This window comes from Meles meles, chromosome 16, assembly GCF_922984935.1.
Source record: "Meles meles chromosome 16, mMelMel3.1 paternal haplotype, whole genome shotgun sequence".
Taxonomy (NCBI): domain Eukaryota; kingdom Metazoa; phylum Chordata; class Mammalia; order Carnivora; family Mustelidae; genus Meles; species Meles meles.
Window position 1 is genome coordinate 49,756,608 of NC_060081.1, and position 14,856 is coordinate 49,771,463.

A 14,856-nucleotide genomic window follows, 5' to 3' on the forward strand; every position below is an offset into this window, starting at 1 on the left:
TTCTATCAGAATTCCATGACTGAAAAATGAGAAAATATTCCCTAGAGGTATTATTCCCAGTTGCAAGGAAGTTTCCTGGGTAGGAAAAAAACTAGATAACAAATTTAGAGGATTTGAAAAAATAATCAGATAACCTGAAGCCTGGTAAAGATTTACTGTAGCAGTGCATATTCAGAAGTCCTTGATTTGATTTTAAGTCAGTGTTTCTCAAAATATGGCCCATGAATCATCTGCATCAGAAATCACTGGAATAGTGTGTTACAAAGCATCAACAACTGACTCTATTGTATACCTACAAATTCAGAATGTCTGTGACAGGGGCCAGGAATCTACATATTAAATCTGCATCTAATTATCCGTCTGATAATTATAAAGCCCCACTGAATTTGGAAACCGCCATTTTAAATTTTCCCATGCAAAAGTGTTTGTGAGATTAAAAGGGAACAAGTTAAACAATCTGGCAATAAAACCAGAACAAAATGGTTCCATGGTTCTTCACAGATAGGTCATGCAGTTTTGCTTCCATATTTTTTGGTACCTCAGCTGTTTTATTTTGTTTACTAAAGTGGGTCTAATTACATATTTTCTTCTTAAATCTTCCTTTTCTGATGATTCAGTTTATTTATTAGCCAAGACTTTAATTTCACTTCAGCAGTCTTTCTGTATTTTCTCACCTCTGTTCCCACTGAGGTATTTTCAGTTCAGTCTCCAATTACTTCCCATATTCCACTGTATTATTAGAATACAATCCACAAAACTGTACCTGAAACCCAGGGGCCCAGATGTATCTCAGAATTTTTTTGTGTTTTACAAATATGAGCTATTCATATACTAGTAGGGTTTGAGTCAAAACTCCATATTCAAACATTTCTGCAGTGAAACTAAGTGGGTTATAGATCTAAAAAAAGCTTCCTGGGTCAGTTTTGGTCCCCTTTTGACCTGAATGAGTTGCCAATGAATGGGATTTCTTACAGGTAAGAGACTGGTTCATATATAGCATTATTTCTTGCCTCCAATTCCTCTTTCTGTGAGTGTGTATATTTTAAGATTTTATTTATTTATTTGACAGACAGAAATCACAAGTAGGCAGAGAGGCAGGCAGAGAGAGAGAGGAGGAAGCAGAGCAGAGAGCCTGCTGAGCAGAAAGCCTGACTCGAGGCTCCATCCCAGGACCCTGGGATCACAACCTGAGCCGAATGCAGAGGCTCTAACCCACTTGGTCACCCAGGCGCCCCCCCTTTTTCTGTTTTAGAAAGTTATTACATACTTGTCTTCCGTTTGCAAACACTCCATGCTAGACACTCCAGGAGATGCAAAGAGGAGAAAAACAAAATGCCTCCCTTCAAGGATGTTCATTTCTTTCTTTCTTTCTTTCTTTTTTTTAAGGAAAAAATAGACATGAAGTGAAATACTTGAAGGGACAGAATGAAAGAAGGGTATGGAGAGATGAGGTCCTCATATTATAGGCTGAATAAAAGTCTCCCAAACATCAGGGTTTGATTTGGAGAGTTTTTGTGGTGTGGAGGGAGTGCAGACAAATTTCTCCTCAGGATCTCAACTGTTTGAATGTCCCACACAGATTTGAGGGGTTGCCTGTTGACACAGTATCTTTAAAAACTCTATACTACCTATATGGATGATGGGAGCTTTTGTCACAAATTCTCAACCCTCCCTTGTATCACCGACCTGTCTTCTTGTCATTTCTTATCATGCAATAAACAACAATAAAAACCCCAAGTCATACACAAGTTTGAGTTTATCACTCACATGTCTGGAGTCATCTTGGGGTTGAGTGGAGGGCCCACCTCAGCTGTGCTGGGCTTACATGTCCAGAGCTGCCTGGTGGTCAGCTGATCTAAACTGTTTTGGCTGGGCAGCTGTGGCAGCTGGAGCTACATGGCTCTGCTTCATGTACCTTTTTCCTCCAACAAGTCCTCTTAAGGCATTTTTCTCTTGGCAGTGCCAGAGGCATAATAAAGCAAGCCACCATGCACAAGCCCATTTCAAGCTTCTGTTTGTGTCACACCTGCTAACATCCCATTGGCCTAGGCAAGTTACATGGCTGAGCCAAAGTCTAGGGGCTGAGCAGATCACCATCTCCCCAGGTGGAGGATCCAGCAAGGTTACAAGGCAGAGGATACAGACACAAGGAGGCATGAAGCACTGAGAAAATCTTTGCTATCTTCAACACTTCTCTTTCACAAACTTCCTGTTTTAACCTTCATGAAACTGTATGATATCACTATAATTTTTTCCTTTTTTTTTCTTTTTTTTTATGATTCACTCCATGCAACCTTTGTCCTGGTAATCTCAATTCACTTTCTGTTCCTGTATACACACTGTGACTGTCCCTCTCCCTCTTCCACTAATCCTGTAAAGTCAACTGGACTGTATGTGAGGCTTTCCCTCTGTATGACAGATATTTGTAGGTGGTACCTCAGGCCAAACAACAGATGGAGGGTAGGGTCGTCATCTGTTTCATCGTAGTATAAACAACTATGTTTTGGACAAATAGAATCTTGAGAATAGCATGGCTAGTTTTATGAATAGAAGGCACTGCCAAGAGGTTCATCATTAAGAAGAAAGGTATTAAAAATGTGATCTGGGTGGGATAAATTTTCCTTGTCTTATGAGTTTAAAAAAAAAAGAAGAAAATCAAATCATCAAAACAGAGCAAATTTGAATCTTTAGTTAGGACTTTGATCATAACTGATGCAGGGATTGGTATAAGAGAAAATATGCATTCTGAGGGTACTCCTTTGAATCCTCATATTTTCACCTTATTCTTTGTAAAATTTAGGCAGGTTAGAGATGGAGAATTTAATTTTCCTTATTTCACAATGTATTAGAAAAATTAAATGAATTATATAAATTATGTGAGGCAACTGGTGTATCACAAGCATCCAGAAATGTCAGTTTATAATTCCTTTTTTAAATCTTTCAAAATAAAAGAAGGAAAATTATATAAAACAACTTATAATTTAATCTTTCTTTGAGAAATTTCATGTAGCTGGTATTATCCATTTTTTAGTTAGATTCCTATTCTTTTGTTCCTCTGATAACAGATCACTCGTGAGTTTTGTGAGGCACACACAGAGAGAAAAATGAGGCACCTTGACCTCTGACCGCCAGTGATTTGTGAAAATGCTTATCAGCTCATGCGACATCCTCTGTCTGATGTGTCTGCCTCACAGCCCAGATTGTTGGCAAAACATAATCAGCAAACCTTCTGCAAAGCCTTTCCTGACATCTGGAGATATGCTGATGTTTGATGTCCTGATCCAATTCATCGAAGGCCTTATGGCGAAAACCACGTGTCTGTACAATTGCCTGCATACAATTCAAATACATGCACTCGCACTGAAATAATCTGTCAGATTCAGGAGCAAGAAAGAAGAAAAATGATGGTGGCTCCAGAGTGACCTTAAACCTACCATGTACCTTGTTCTAACATTGCTCAGCTACCCAGAAGCTTGCTGCTAGTCTTCTAGAGACTCAAAACAACCCTTTAATGGCCCTATGAAAGTGATTTATATGCAGTAGAGAAATATCACAATACCAGTTCTGTGGTCAAAGAGAAGCAAATTGTTAACTTGGGTACTTTGGGTTTTGGTTTGTCAATTATGTAAAGATGCTCCCAACAGTGTACTTGCCCCTCGAATATTAAACACCTGGCAATCTGCCACATCCTGTGGAGCTGAGCTCTTTCTTTTGATTTGAAAAGCAGCATCATAATTGGGTTTCCACTTAAGTGACTTTCAGCTGCTTTTGAATTGCCTGATGTTGAATGAAAATATGTTTTACCAGGTGTTTTCCAAGCCAGGTTGGTCAGAAGTCTGCCAGAGCAGTTGGGAACTGGTTTGCTAATATGTGTAATCATGACTGGGCTCACCAGTCTCTGAAAACAAATAATAAAGATAGAGGGACGTAGCAAATCTATAATAAACCACTTCTTTATATGTTTATGAGAGCATGTCAAACCTCTATCAAAGGCTGGAAAGAAGCAAAGGCATATTCATTTGATTAAATCTTGCCAAATAGAAGACCAGGGAGCACATACTTACTCTGGGAGAAGTGTTTATGCAAGAGTAAAAATAACAGGGAGCACTTTCTCGCCTGGGCTCATGTGTGAGACAGCCTGATGAAGTGGAAGAAATTGATAGGACACTTGATTCCTAGTTTTTTGAGATAGAGATTCAGATAGCATCCTATTAAGAGATGCTGTCGTGATGAACACTTGTGGGAGTGGGGCAGGAGAAGCAGGATTGGACAGAGGGAGAATTCAGTCTCAGTGAAGCAGGACATGCTAAGAACAGGACCCCAGTGTGATCAGTCTTCAGGTATAGGCCGCTCTGGAAGAAGGCACAGTCTTGGATAAGGCTGTGTCTTCAGCTGAGGCAGTCCCCAAGGAGGGCTGGCAGTGGAGACCAACTTCTCACCGCATTCCAGCAAATGGAGGGACAGATCCTTCATTCCCGGTGGGGGATTTGGACATCACATCAGTGTACTACCTCACCATTTTTTTCCCTCATTTCCTAATCCATAGGTGTTACTTCTGCCACCTTCTATCTCAAAGCATTAAACAATGATCAAAAGTGCCAGATTCATATGAAAGTCTTTTTCTTTTATAAAATGATAATGATTCAAGCCTGTTGCTCTATATTAATCGAGTATTCATATGTTCATGGAACTCAGCAAATAGGCAAAGGATTGGGAACGCCCTGGTGAGCAAAACAAAGCCCCTGCCCTCTTGGAGCTTACACACTCATTCGTGACTAATCCAGTTAAGTGCAGTTATTATTCTTGGTTTCCTAAGGGTTGCCACTTGGTCAGTATAATGCAGTACTTAGCCAATGATCAATCAAAGTATATTCTTAAATACCTTGCTTTTATATCTTCTATTCCTTGTCAAGGGGATCTGTATATGAGAGCATACCTTCAGAATCCAAGAAACTTACAAGGCAGTCTTGGGTTTCACTTCCGATTATGCAGTGCCTCAAGGTCAGCCAGAGGTGAATGATTGAAGTTTGTACTTTTCCATGTTTTTCTGTGGCATGTACATAGCACCTTATACATGCAAGAGGATTTATAGATCCCTGGGAATATGTTGGAACTCTTCAAAGTTCCTTCTGGTCCTGCAGATCTCCAGGACTTCCTTTTAAAATTTTTGTCTAGGGCGCCTGGGTGGCTCAGTGGGTTAAGCCGCTGCCTTCGGCTCAGGTCATGATCTTAGGGTCCTGGGATCAAGTCCCACATCGGACTCTCTGCTCAGCAGCGAGCCTGCTTCCCTCTCTCTCTCTCTGCCTGCCTCTCTGTCTACTTGTAATCTCTCTCTGTCAAATAAATAAATAAAATCTTAAAAAAAATTAAAAAATAAAAAAAATAAAATTTTTGTCTAGGATCTAGAATTCCCTAACTCTAATCACAGCGTTAGGCATCTGCAAAATAACTGAAAGATTGCTATTGTTTACACCAATCGCCTAGGGATAGGGCTTTTGCATTTTTCTATTTTTATTTATTTTTTAATGAGCTGAGCGCTGAATCAAATCAAATAACCATACAAACATGGAACTGAGAGATTTTCTAGGGAGCTATTAGTTTGGACAAAATATTGACTGTACTGTAAGTGTGAGGCTTACAGAACTCCAAAAGATTCCAGGCATCTTCAGGTGTGAGGTTGCTGGCTTTTCATGGCTACGGTGCCACTGCACTGGTAAGGGAGATCATGGCCGGAATAGTCAGAAGTTTAAATGCCATACAACCTACCATCTGTCTTGGATATGTCAGTCATTTCTTTTGGACAAGAAATTTTTAGTTTGTTCAGTGGTTTTGGTTAATTTCAAGAGTTCAGAAATTACTGGTTTTAATTGTTTTGCTGGTATTTTCATTATTTTTGTAAGAGAGCAGGTTCAAGGACATCTCCGCTTCACCATTCCATCAACCTATCTATCCTTGGGTTCTTAAACTTCATGATGATGTACGTTCGCATGGCCCTTTTATTTAATTTTCCTTTATTGTCTCAGGCTTTTCCAATTAAGAAATGCATGTATTTTACCTTTGGTAAAATTTCTTTTTTTCTAAGATTTTATTTATTTATTTGACACAGAGAGAGAGAGCATATGCAGGGGGAAAAGCAGAGGGAGAGGGAGAAGCAGACTCCTGGCTGAGCAGGGAGCCTGATGTGGGGCTCAGTCCTAGGACCCTGGGATCATGACCTGAGCCGAAGGCAGATGCTTAACCAACTGACCCACCCATGTCCCCCTCTTCCCCCACCTTTGGTAATATTTCTCATATGATTTTTAAAATAATTTCTTCCCTGGGGCACCTGGGTGGCTCAGTCACTTAAGCAGCCCACTCTTGGTTTCAGCTTAGGTCAGATCCATAGGGTCTTAAGATCAAGCCCTGCATTGGACTCCATGCTCAGTGGGGAGTCTGCTAGAGATTCTCTCCCACTGTCCCTCCCTCCACTTACACTCGCTCCTACTCTAAGGTAAAATAAATCTTTAAAAAAATTTAAAAAATAAAAACATTTCTTCCCTTCCCTTTTCCCTTTTTTCTCTAAATGCCTATTTCCTATATTAATTTTCAGACCTCTTATTATTTCTCTTCTATTTTTCTCTCTACCCTTTTCCCTATTTTCTCAGCCCTTTCCTTGATAGTATTTTCTTAATCTGTTTCTGAATTTTTATTTTGATGCCTATAGTTTTAATTTCTTTTTTAAAAAATTTATTTATTTATTTATTTGACAGAGAGAGAGATCACAAGCAGGCAGGGAGGTAGGCAGAGAGAGACAGGGAAGCAGGCTCCCCGCCAAGCAGAGAGCCCGATGCAGGACTCCATCCCAGGACCCTGAGATCATGACCTGAGCTGAAGGCAGAGGCTTAACCCACTGAGCCACCCAGGCGCCCCTATAGTTTTAATTTCTAAAAATTGTTTATTCTCTATTATTTAAAAACAAACTGCATATTGTTCTTGTTTTGCAATTTTTAAAAATTTTTCACTGTTAAAAACAATTATCATTTCTCATGAACTTTTGCTTAATGTTTTCTTGAGTGTTTTTTTTTTTTTTCCTGCTCATTTTATCTCTTTTTTATGTTGCTGGCATATTGTAGTGTCTGGTGGTCCTTGGTTATCTATTTCATAAAAGTAAGGCCCTAAAACTTATTGGCCACTGTATGTGCTTTGGTGGGGCTTTTGGGTGAGATTTACATTAGGGTGATTATTTGGGTTGTGAACAGAACATTTAATTGAGGGACTCATGCCAGTATGCAAACAGAATTTTTTTCACTGGGGACACTAAGTTCCATCAGAGAATAAATATTTTATCATTTGAATGAGAGCTAGAATTCTGGTCTCTGACATTCTTGTATAGACTTTGAGTGGATAACTTTCCTTTATTCTTTAACCCCACATCTTGCCTCTTTCGTGTACTTCAACCATAATATTTGGTGCCTCTGAAAGCCATGTCTTTCCAGGATTCTTGAGGGAGATTATCCCTACCACTATCCTTCACCTGTCTCCTTTACAGTGACTGTGGGCTGCATTTTCCTGCATCTGCAAACTCAGTTAACCATCTTCCATATGGTTTCTGCCTTCCAAAACTGTTGAAATGTTTTGTCTGCTAATGGAGACTCTCTCTTCTCCAGTCTCTTTGTTCTTGACTTATAGCATTTTATACCTTACTTTTATTGGTGAGACTCTAAAGGAAGTCTCACGAAAAAGAAGAGGAAATAGATAATCTTTTAAAAATATTTGAAGAATAGTAATACATAATCTTTAGATGGAAATCTTCTACATTTGACTTTATAACTAAATCTTTGGACTTTTTAAAAAAGATTTTATTTATTTGTTTGAGAGAGAATGTATGAGGAAACATGAGCAGGGAGTGGGAGCTGAGGGTGAGGGAGAAGCAGATTCCCTGCTGAGCAGGGAGCTAGACTCAAGGCTCAATCCCAGGATCCTGAGATCATGACCTGAACTAAAGGCAGACGCTTAACCAACTGAAACACCCAGGCACTCCATTTAGACTTTTTTCCATATTAGACGCGTCATTAACAGTTATTAAATTCTAGCATGTGAGCAGCTTTTGAACTTAGATATAAGGCATATTTCACAAAAAGTAGTTTATCATATTAATGCAATTTAGAAATTAAAATTTTCAATTAAGTTATAGCATATAAAATGCACAAGTCATAAACTCAATGTTTACATATACATATATCCACTTTACTACCTAGGATAAGATACAGAATATTTCAGCATTGCAGAAGGCTTTTTCATGTCTCCTTTCAGTTAAAACTCCCCTCAAAGACAACTACTCTTCTGAATTTTATTGCTATAAATGAGTTTTGTTTGTTCTTGAACTTCATTTAAAGGAAACCATACAATATGAACTCTATATATCTCATTTCTTTGACTCAGTATTGCATCTGTGAAAGTCATCATGTTGCTTTGTGGCACATGAACTTTTTTTTTTAATTGTTGTTCAATACTTCGTTGTATAGATATGCCATTATTTATTTATTTATCATTCTGTTGTTAATGAACATTGGCGTTGTTTTCAGTCTTTTTTTCTATTATGAATATAGTTGATAGGAACATCCACACACAATTCTTTAAAAAATTATTTTATGGAAGCATTGGTGCATACATAGCCAGCCAACAAAAATCAAAACCCTAAAAAGGAAGACATGGATTTGGTACATTGATACATGTGACATGTAATACTCATGTAAGGGAGTTCATGTGATGTCTCTCTCCTGGTACAGAAGGCCAGAGATGTTGGGGGGGTTTCAAAAATTAGAAGAAAGCTGTTTCCTAAGGAATGAGAAAAACATGAATTAGAGAATTTTTGAATTATTGCTTTTTTGCTAATCATGGTGCAATTACATTATTCTCTTCTGTGATGCCTTGCTGCTCACATTTTCAAGTGAATTGGGTGAAACAAACCAGATACTTCATGAAATTGATTATAATCTGTGGTATTTACAAGGGTTACAATTTCACCTAAGTACCACATAAGTGGTTTGTTTAAACATCTCAGTTATATTTTATGAGTTGGATTTCTTCTATAATTGGGAGGGAAATGAAGCCATTAAGACTTATTCTTTGGCACTGTCACCACTATTTCCATTAGTTTGTCAAATTAAGGATTATATAATGCTATTAAAAACAGCTGTTTGTATTAAACCAATTTCTCTAAAACATAAACAAATGAGCTTTATTTCTTTTGCTTAAAGCTGTCAGATCGACATATTCATGTAGGACATTGGTTCTCAAGGTGTGGTTCCGTATTAAAAGCATCAGTTTAAGCATCACTTGAGAACTTGTTGGAAATGCAAACTCTTGGACTTCACCCTATACCTACTGGATCAGAAACTCTGGGGTCGAGGCCCAGTAATCTATATTCTAGCATGTGCTCCAGGTGATGCAGGTATGCTCTGAAGCTTGAGAACTATAGTTTAAGACACTGATTTTTAATCATTGGAGTCACCATGCCATTTCAGAGAGTACCAAAGCCTGAGTCCCACCTCCAGAATTCCTATTTAAATGGGCCAAGGTGGTAGGGACTTTGAGATCTTTGAAAGTCCTGAAGCAGTTCTAATGTGTGGTCAAAGTTGAGAACGATTTGTTTAACAGGATCAAAAGAAGTAGCATCTTAGGCTTGCTAATTGTTGGTCACTGAAAGGAGGAAGACCTGGAAATATCACTTGCATTTTGAGATAAGTCTTTGATAATGTTCCTGTCTTCATCTGTGTCCAATTAAGAAAATTAAGTACCTCCAGAAAGCAAGCAGACTACTGAGTATTAGAAATGGCTCTTTTGGTCCAGTTCAGTAGAAAATCCTTTAGTTAAGGGTCAGGGGTGGGAGGTTGGGGGAACAGGTGGTGGGTAATAGGGAGGGCACGTATTGCATGGAGCACTGGGTGTTGTGCAAAAACAATGAATACTGTTACGCTGAAAAAATAAATAAAATGGAAAAAAAAATAAAGTTAGACACATTGAAGGATAAAAAAAAAAGAAAATGCAAGTAGCTCATTCAGTGGTATACATGAAGAGGATACTGTAAAATAAACTTCTTGGTTAAAGAGAGAACTTCAGTCATAAAGGGTAATCAGTTCTGGATCCTTCCTAGGTATAGAGAATCTGGAGGGAGTGCCACTCTGGTTTGTAATTTTACATCTCCTTCTTTAAAGTGAAACAATGCTACACGCCCTTGTTATCCTCAAATTCCTCACTTAAACCAAGACTCAACCAATAATAACTCTTGTTTTCTTTGTGTTAGAATGTGTTACTTTTCCCTGGCTATAAGTGATATTTTTTGTGGGGTATGGTGGGGGTGGAGAGTCGTAGATACTTTGGAAATCAAGACGGGAGGAAGAGCCATTCTCTAATGGCTTGATTAGAGTCACAAATTGTTAAGTTTACCTATTGGTGAAACCTCCAACTATAAGCTCTCTGAATGTAGGGGGGAAATTTGCTACAACTGCTTAACTAATTCTTACTCTGATAACATCTCTGTTATTCAAGTGAAGAGGAGGGGCTGAAGTCAAGAAGGGTTGTAAACCGGTTTGATGGAAGACATGTTTCTATAACTTTATATGAACTTTTTGAGAACTGCCTACATAATAACAGACTATCCTTATCATTCCTATGAAGACACAAGCAATACATCCTACTAAGATTTTCTAAGCTAGAGCAGTCTGACATCTCTATCAATACAATTTCCTCCAGAGTTTGACTCTGAAGGTCAAACTAGTTCACATTTCTTTTCCTTAAAACCCCCACCCCCAGTGGTCGTGAGTAACTCTAATAAGGCTTTGATAAGGCTCTGAGTGATGTGGACTGATCAGGGAAAAAGAATGCTGTTGCTTTGCTCTTTGCAAGGTATCTACAATATCTACAATATTCTTTGAATATTGGAGAACTAGTCTGGATCTTTTTCAGAATGACCCAATCAATAGCAAATGCCTCAGTGATTTCTCTCTTCTAAGTTGGGTATTTGTTAATGTTAATGTGAATATCTAAAAAGACAAGAGAGCTATCTTCATCAGTTCTTCCTATTGGGATTCAGCCATGGGTTGCCTTAATAAGGATTTCTCTTTAGTCAGAGATCCGTATGGGCATTTGATGAACATTTATAGGTTATATAAACACGAAAATGGTGGTGATGAGATTATTTAAATGAGCAGGTATTGGCTTCCTAAGAGCACCAAATTTCAAAGTTATAAATCCTTCTTCTTGAGTTGCTTAGTGGAGATTGTATAGAAATCTAGAAATTATGTAGTTGTACTAGGATCCCTTCAAATATGGGATGACCATGAGCCAGAAATGTATTACCATATATTTAGTTAAATACAACTGAATTCATGTAGAAGTCCTCCTGAACTCCCAAGAATTGGGAATGTAATGAAAATTCCCTGTCCAAGCTTTCCAACTGTTCTAACTTTTGGGTTTTACAATAGTCTCTCACAGTAAAGATGTTCTGACTCAGTATAGAAGTTGATACGGTTCAAAGCAAGCCAGACATGTTTTCCATCAGCATCTAGAAAATGTTATTCCAAAGTGACCTCAGATTGTAAATATTTGTAGGATTTCCTGGAAATGAGCAAATTTGGAAGAAGATATTCTAGGTGGCACAGCTGAGCTGCTGAATTTGTTGGCTGTGTTTGTGAGATACTGTGAGCTGAGAAGGAGGCCTGACTTTCTCTCCCATGAGTTCCAGCAGAAGGGCGGTTGACCCAGGCCTTATTTTTTTAATTCTGAATGGGTAGTATATCCACTGGGTAGTTTCATTGCTAGGTGAAAATATCTGAGAGGGAAAACCCAACCATTTTTCTGACCAACTTCACCAGACCTACTAACATTAATGCTGTGAGACTCTGGATGCAATTTATTTTAAATGAGGAAAGCCCTGATATTTTAACACACAGTTCTCATTCTTTCCAGACATTGTCAGCATAGAAAAACATGGATCCTGGGAATGCTTGTTTCTTTCTCCTTACCAGCAGCTGGGTGGTCCAGCCCAGACCATTTGTTAAACATTATTGGAGACGATTGAGTAAGGATAAACACTTCTTGGCAGGAACAGGAATCAGGTATAGGAGCTGCTATATCCTGTGGGTGAAAATGGAAATTTAAATCTTCATTTAAAGTAGACTGTTTGTGATGATCCCCTGAAGAAGACAGGTTCTTCTCTCGGATGATGAGGCATGACTTCTGAAAAATAATACCTCGCCTCTGATTTCATTTATTATTAGTTTTTCCCCAAGTTTTTGTCATTTGAGGCAATTGAGGCATTTACCCCTGGGTGGTATATATTTTACCTCCTACGATATAACACAATGTGGAACCCTGGCCCCCTCGGTCAGAAGTTCTGGCTTCTAGTCTCTGCTCTGGGATTAGCCATTAATGTCTTTCCATGTCATGTCTGCTCCACAAAATAAAGGTAGTCAATGATTCTTAATCTTTCAAGAATATAATGCAGATGAAAGTAACACCTGAAGAAGTGGTGGTGATTCTTTGAAGAAAGAATCTATGTAAACATCGGATAATAAATAAAGAATGATAAAAACGTCAAGCATCTGAATGTGGGCAAAAATAATTTAGGATGAAACCACATCTAACAGATATTTTTTAAATGCTATTTCCTGCACTATGTTTATCTTAGATGAATCTAATCCAGCCTAATACCACACATGTGCAGTGAACTCTGGAAGTCGGGTGGGGGCTAGAGGGAGTAGGAGGTGTGGGGTGTCAGGGACTGGCTTTTTATGCCTCCTGTGGGAGCTGAGTGGTAGCAAAGAAACAATCACAGCATTTGCCCTTTCTAATGAGAACTAATTTAATGAGATCCTGCACAAGTTAGAGGTAACTTACATTGTTGTGTTTATTATGACATTATAATTATTTGTGGGCATGCTTTTATTTTCTTCTTGTCAATTCTAAGAGTTTAAAGAGTGTACCTTATTCATCAGAGTAATTCTAGCATCTCACCAAATGTCTGGAAATAGTAGGTGCTCAGGAGGGGCTGGCAAATAAAAAATAATGTTGTCTTCTACTTAAAAGCCCAAACTCTTTACTAGGTATATTTCTAAACAATTTTACATGTGATTGCCCATGTAATCCCTATTATAGCCATGGACACACCCCATTAGCTTTAGGCAATACAGATACAAAAGAGAGATTATTTGGGATATGTTACAGTCAGAAAAGTAGTGAAGTGTACATCCTCAGACTCTCTACACCCAGAGCCCTTAGCAAGGAACCCTGTCTCCATAGTGTTCTATATTGGTGGTTCTCAAAGTATATTTCAGGCTAGCATCAGTATCACTTGAAAACTTGTTATCAGTGCAAATTAGCAGACACAGTCAGAGCTACAGACTTGGAAGCTCTAGGATTAGGGCTCAGAAATTTGTGTTTTGTCAAGTCCTCCAAGGGGTTCAGTGCATGCTGAAGTTTCAAAATCATAATTCTGCATAATTGTGGTAAGAATGGGATTGGAGGAGAAAATGCAGGGAATGTCTATGAGATTATAAACCAAGATAAACTCCCTCATCAAGTAAGTGGCCTTGTTAGAAGTGGATATGATGGGGGCACTTGGGTGGCCCAGCTGTTTAGGTGCCTGACTCTTGGTTTGGGCTCAGGACATGAGCTTAGGGTCCTGAGACGGAGTCCTGCATCTGCACTCTGTGCAGAGTCTGCTTAATATTCTCTCTCCCTCTGCCCCCCGCCCCCATGCTCTCTCACTCTTAAATAAATAGATAAATAAATAAATAAATAAATAAATCTTTAAAAAAAAAAGAAATGGGTAGAATGAAGCTGGTTCTAGTATCAGCCTGTTCTATTGAGATAACTCAAGAGCTGCTGAGCCATCTCTCTGCTGGTTTAGTCAAAAAGGGAGAGGGAGAGTCTCCATAGCTATCCACATTCATTCCTCATTAGATGTGTGCTACCCTCCTTGCTCTACAGATATGGAAAATGAAGCACAGATGGAATGCCTAACTTGCTTAAGGTACACCATTGAGGGGTTATGAAACCCTGATTCGATCCCACAGCCTCACTCTAGATCTGTGTTTCTCAAACTTGGTGGGTAGTAGAATCACCTAGGGCACCTGATAAACAGGAGTCCAGGCTCTGACCTACTTGAAGGAGCCTGGGCCTCTCTGTTCCCTATAGCTCTCCAGTGGTTTTGATGCACCCCACATTTTATGAAGCACTGTTCTAGAGGGCTCAAGTTTCACTAGAGAACACAGAAGAAACACAACAGCTCAGGCTACACCTCTAACCAGTTATATCTGAAACTTGGTTTGGCACCTTGGTTTGGGGTCTTGGTATAAGCATTTTTCAAAGCTTCCAGGTGATCTCAGACATAACTAGGGTTGACGAACACTGCTCTGGGGTCCATGCTCCTAACCAACATGAGGTAGCAGCCTCCTAGTGAAGATGCTATATCCAAACCACTACTGCAATGCCTGGCAGGTAGTTAAACTTGGTGCCTGTTGATCTAGAGTTTTCTTGTGGTCTTATATGTCCCAAATTGCTATCCTTCCTCAGATGGGTTTTAGGCAAAGTTTTGAAATCTGATTTTTTTTTGAGGGGGGGGAATCCTCAGCAACTGTTTGTCTTCTCTTCCGTTTGGTCTCCTACTACATTCTGGAATATTTTGCACTCAGAGGTTTCCCATCACTCCCTGTTCTTTGAGGCTTTTCTATAGCCAGAAACACTTGCCAGAGTCTTTCTCTACTCAGGTCTTTTCCTAAATACTCCTCTCCCATCAAGTTAGGTTACTCTCAGTGGAGGCATAGTATAAATCTTTAGAGGTATCTCAGTGTTGTGCTTAAACCATCTCTGGAG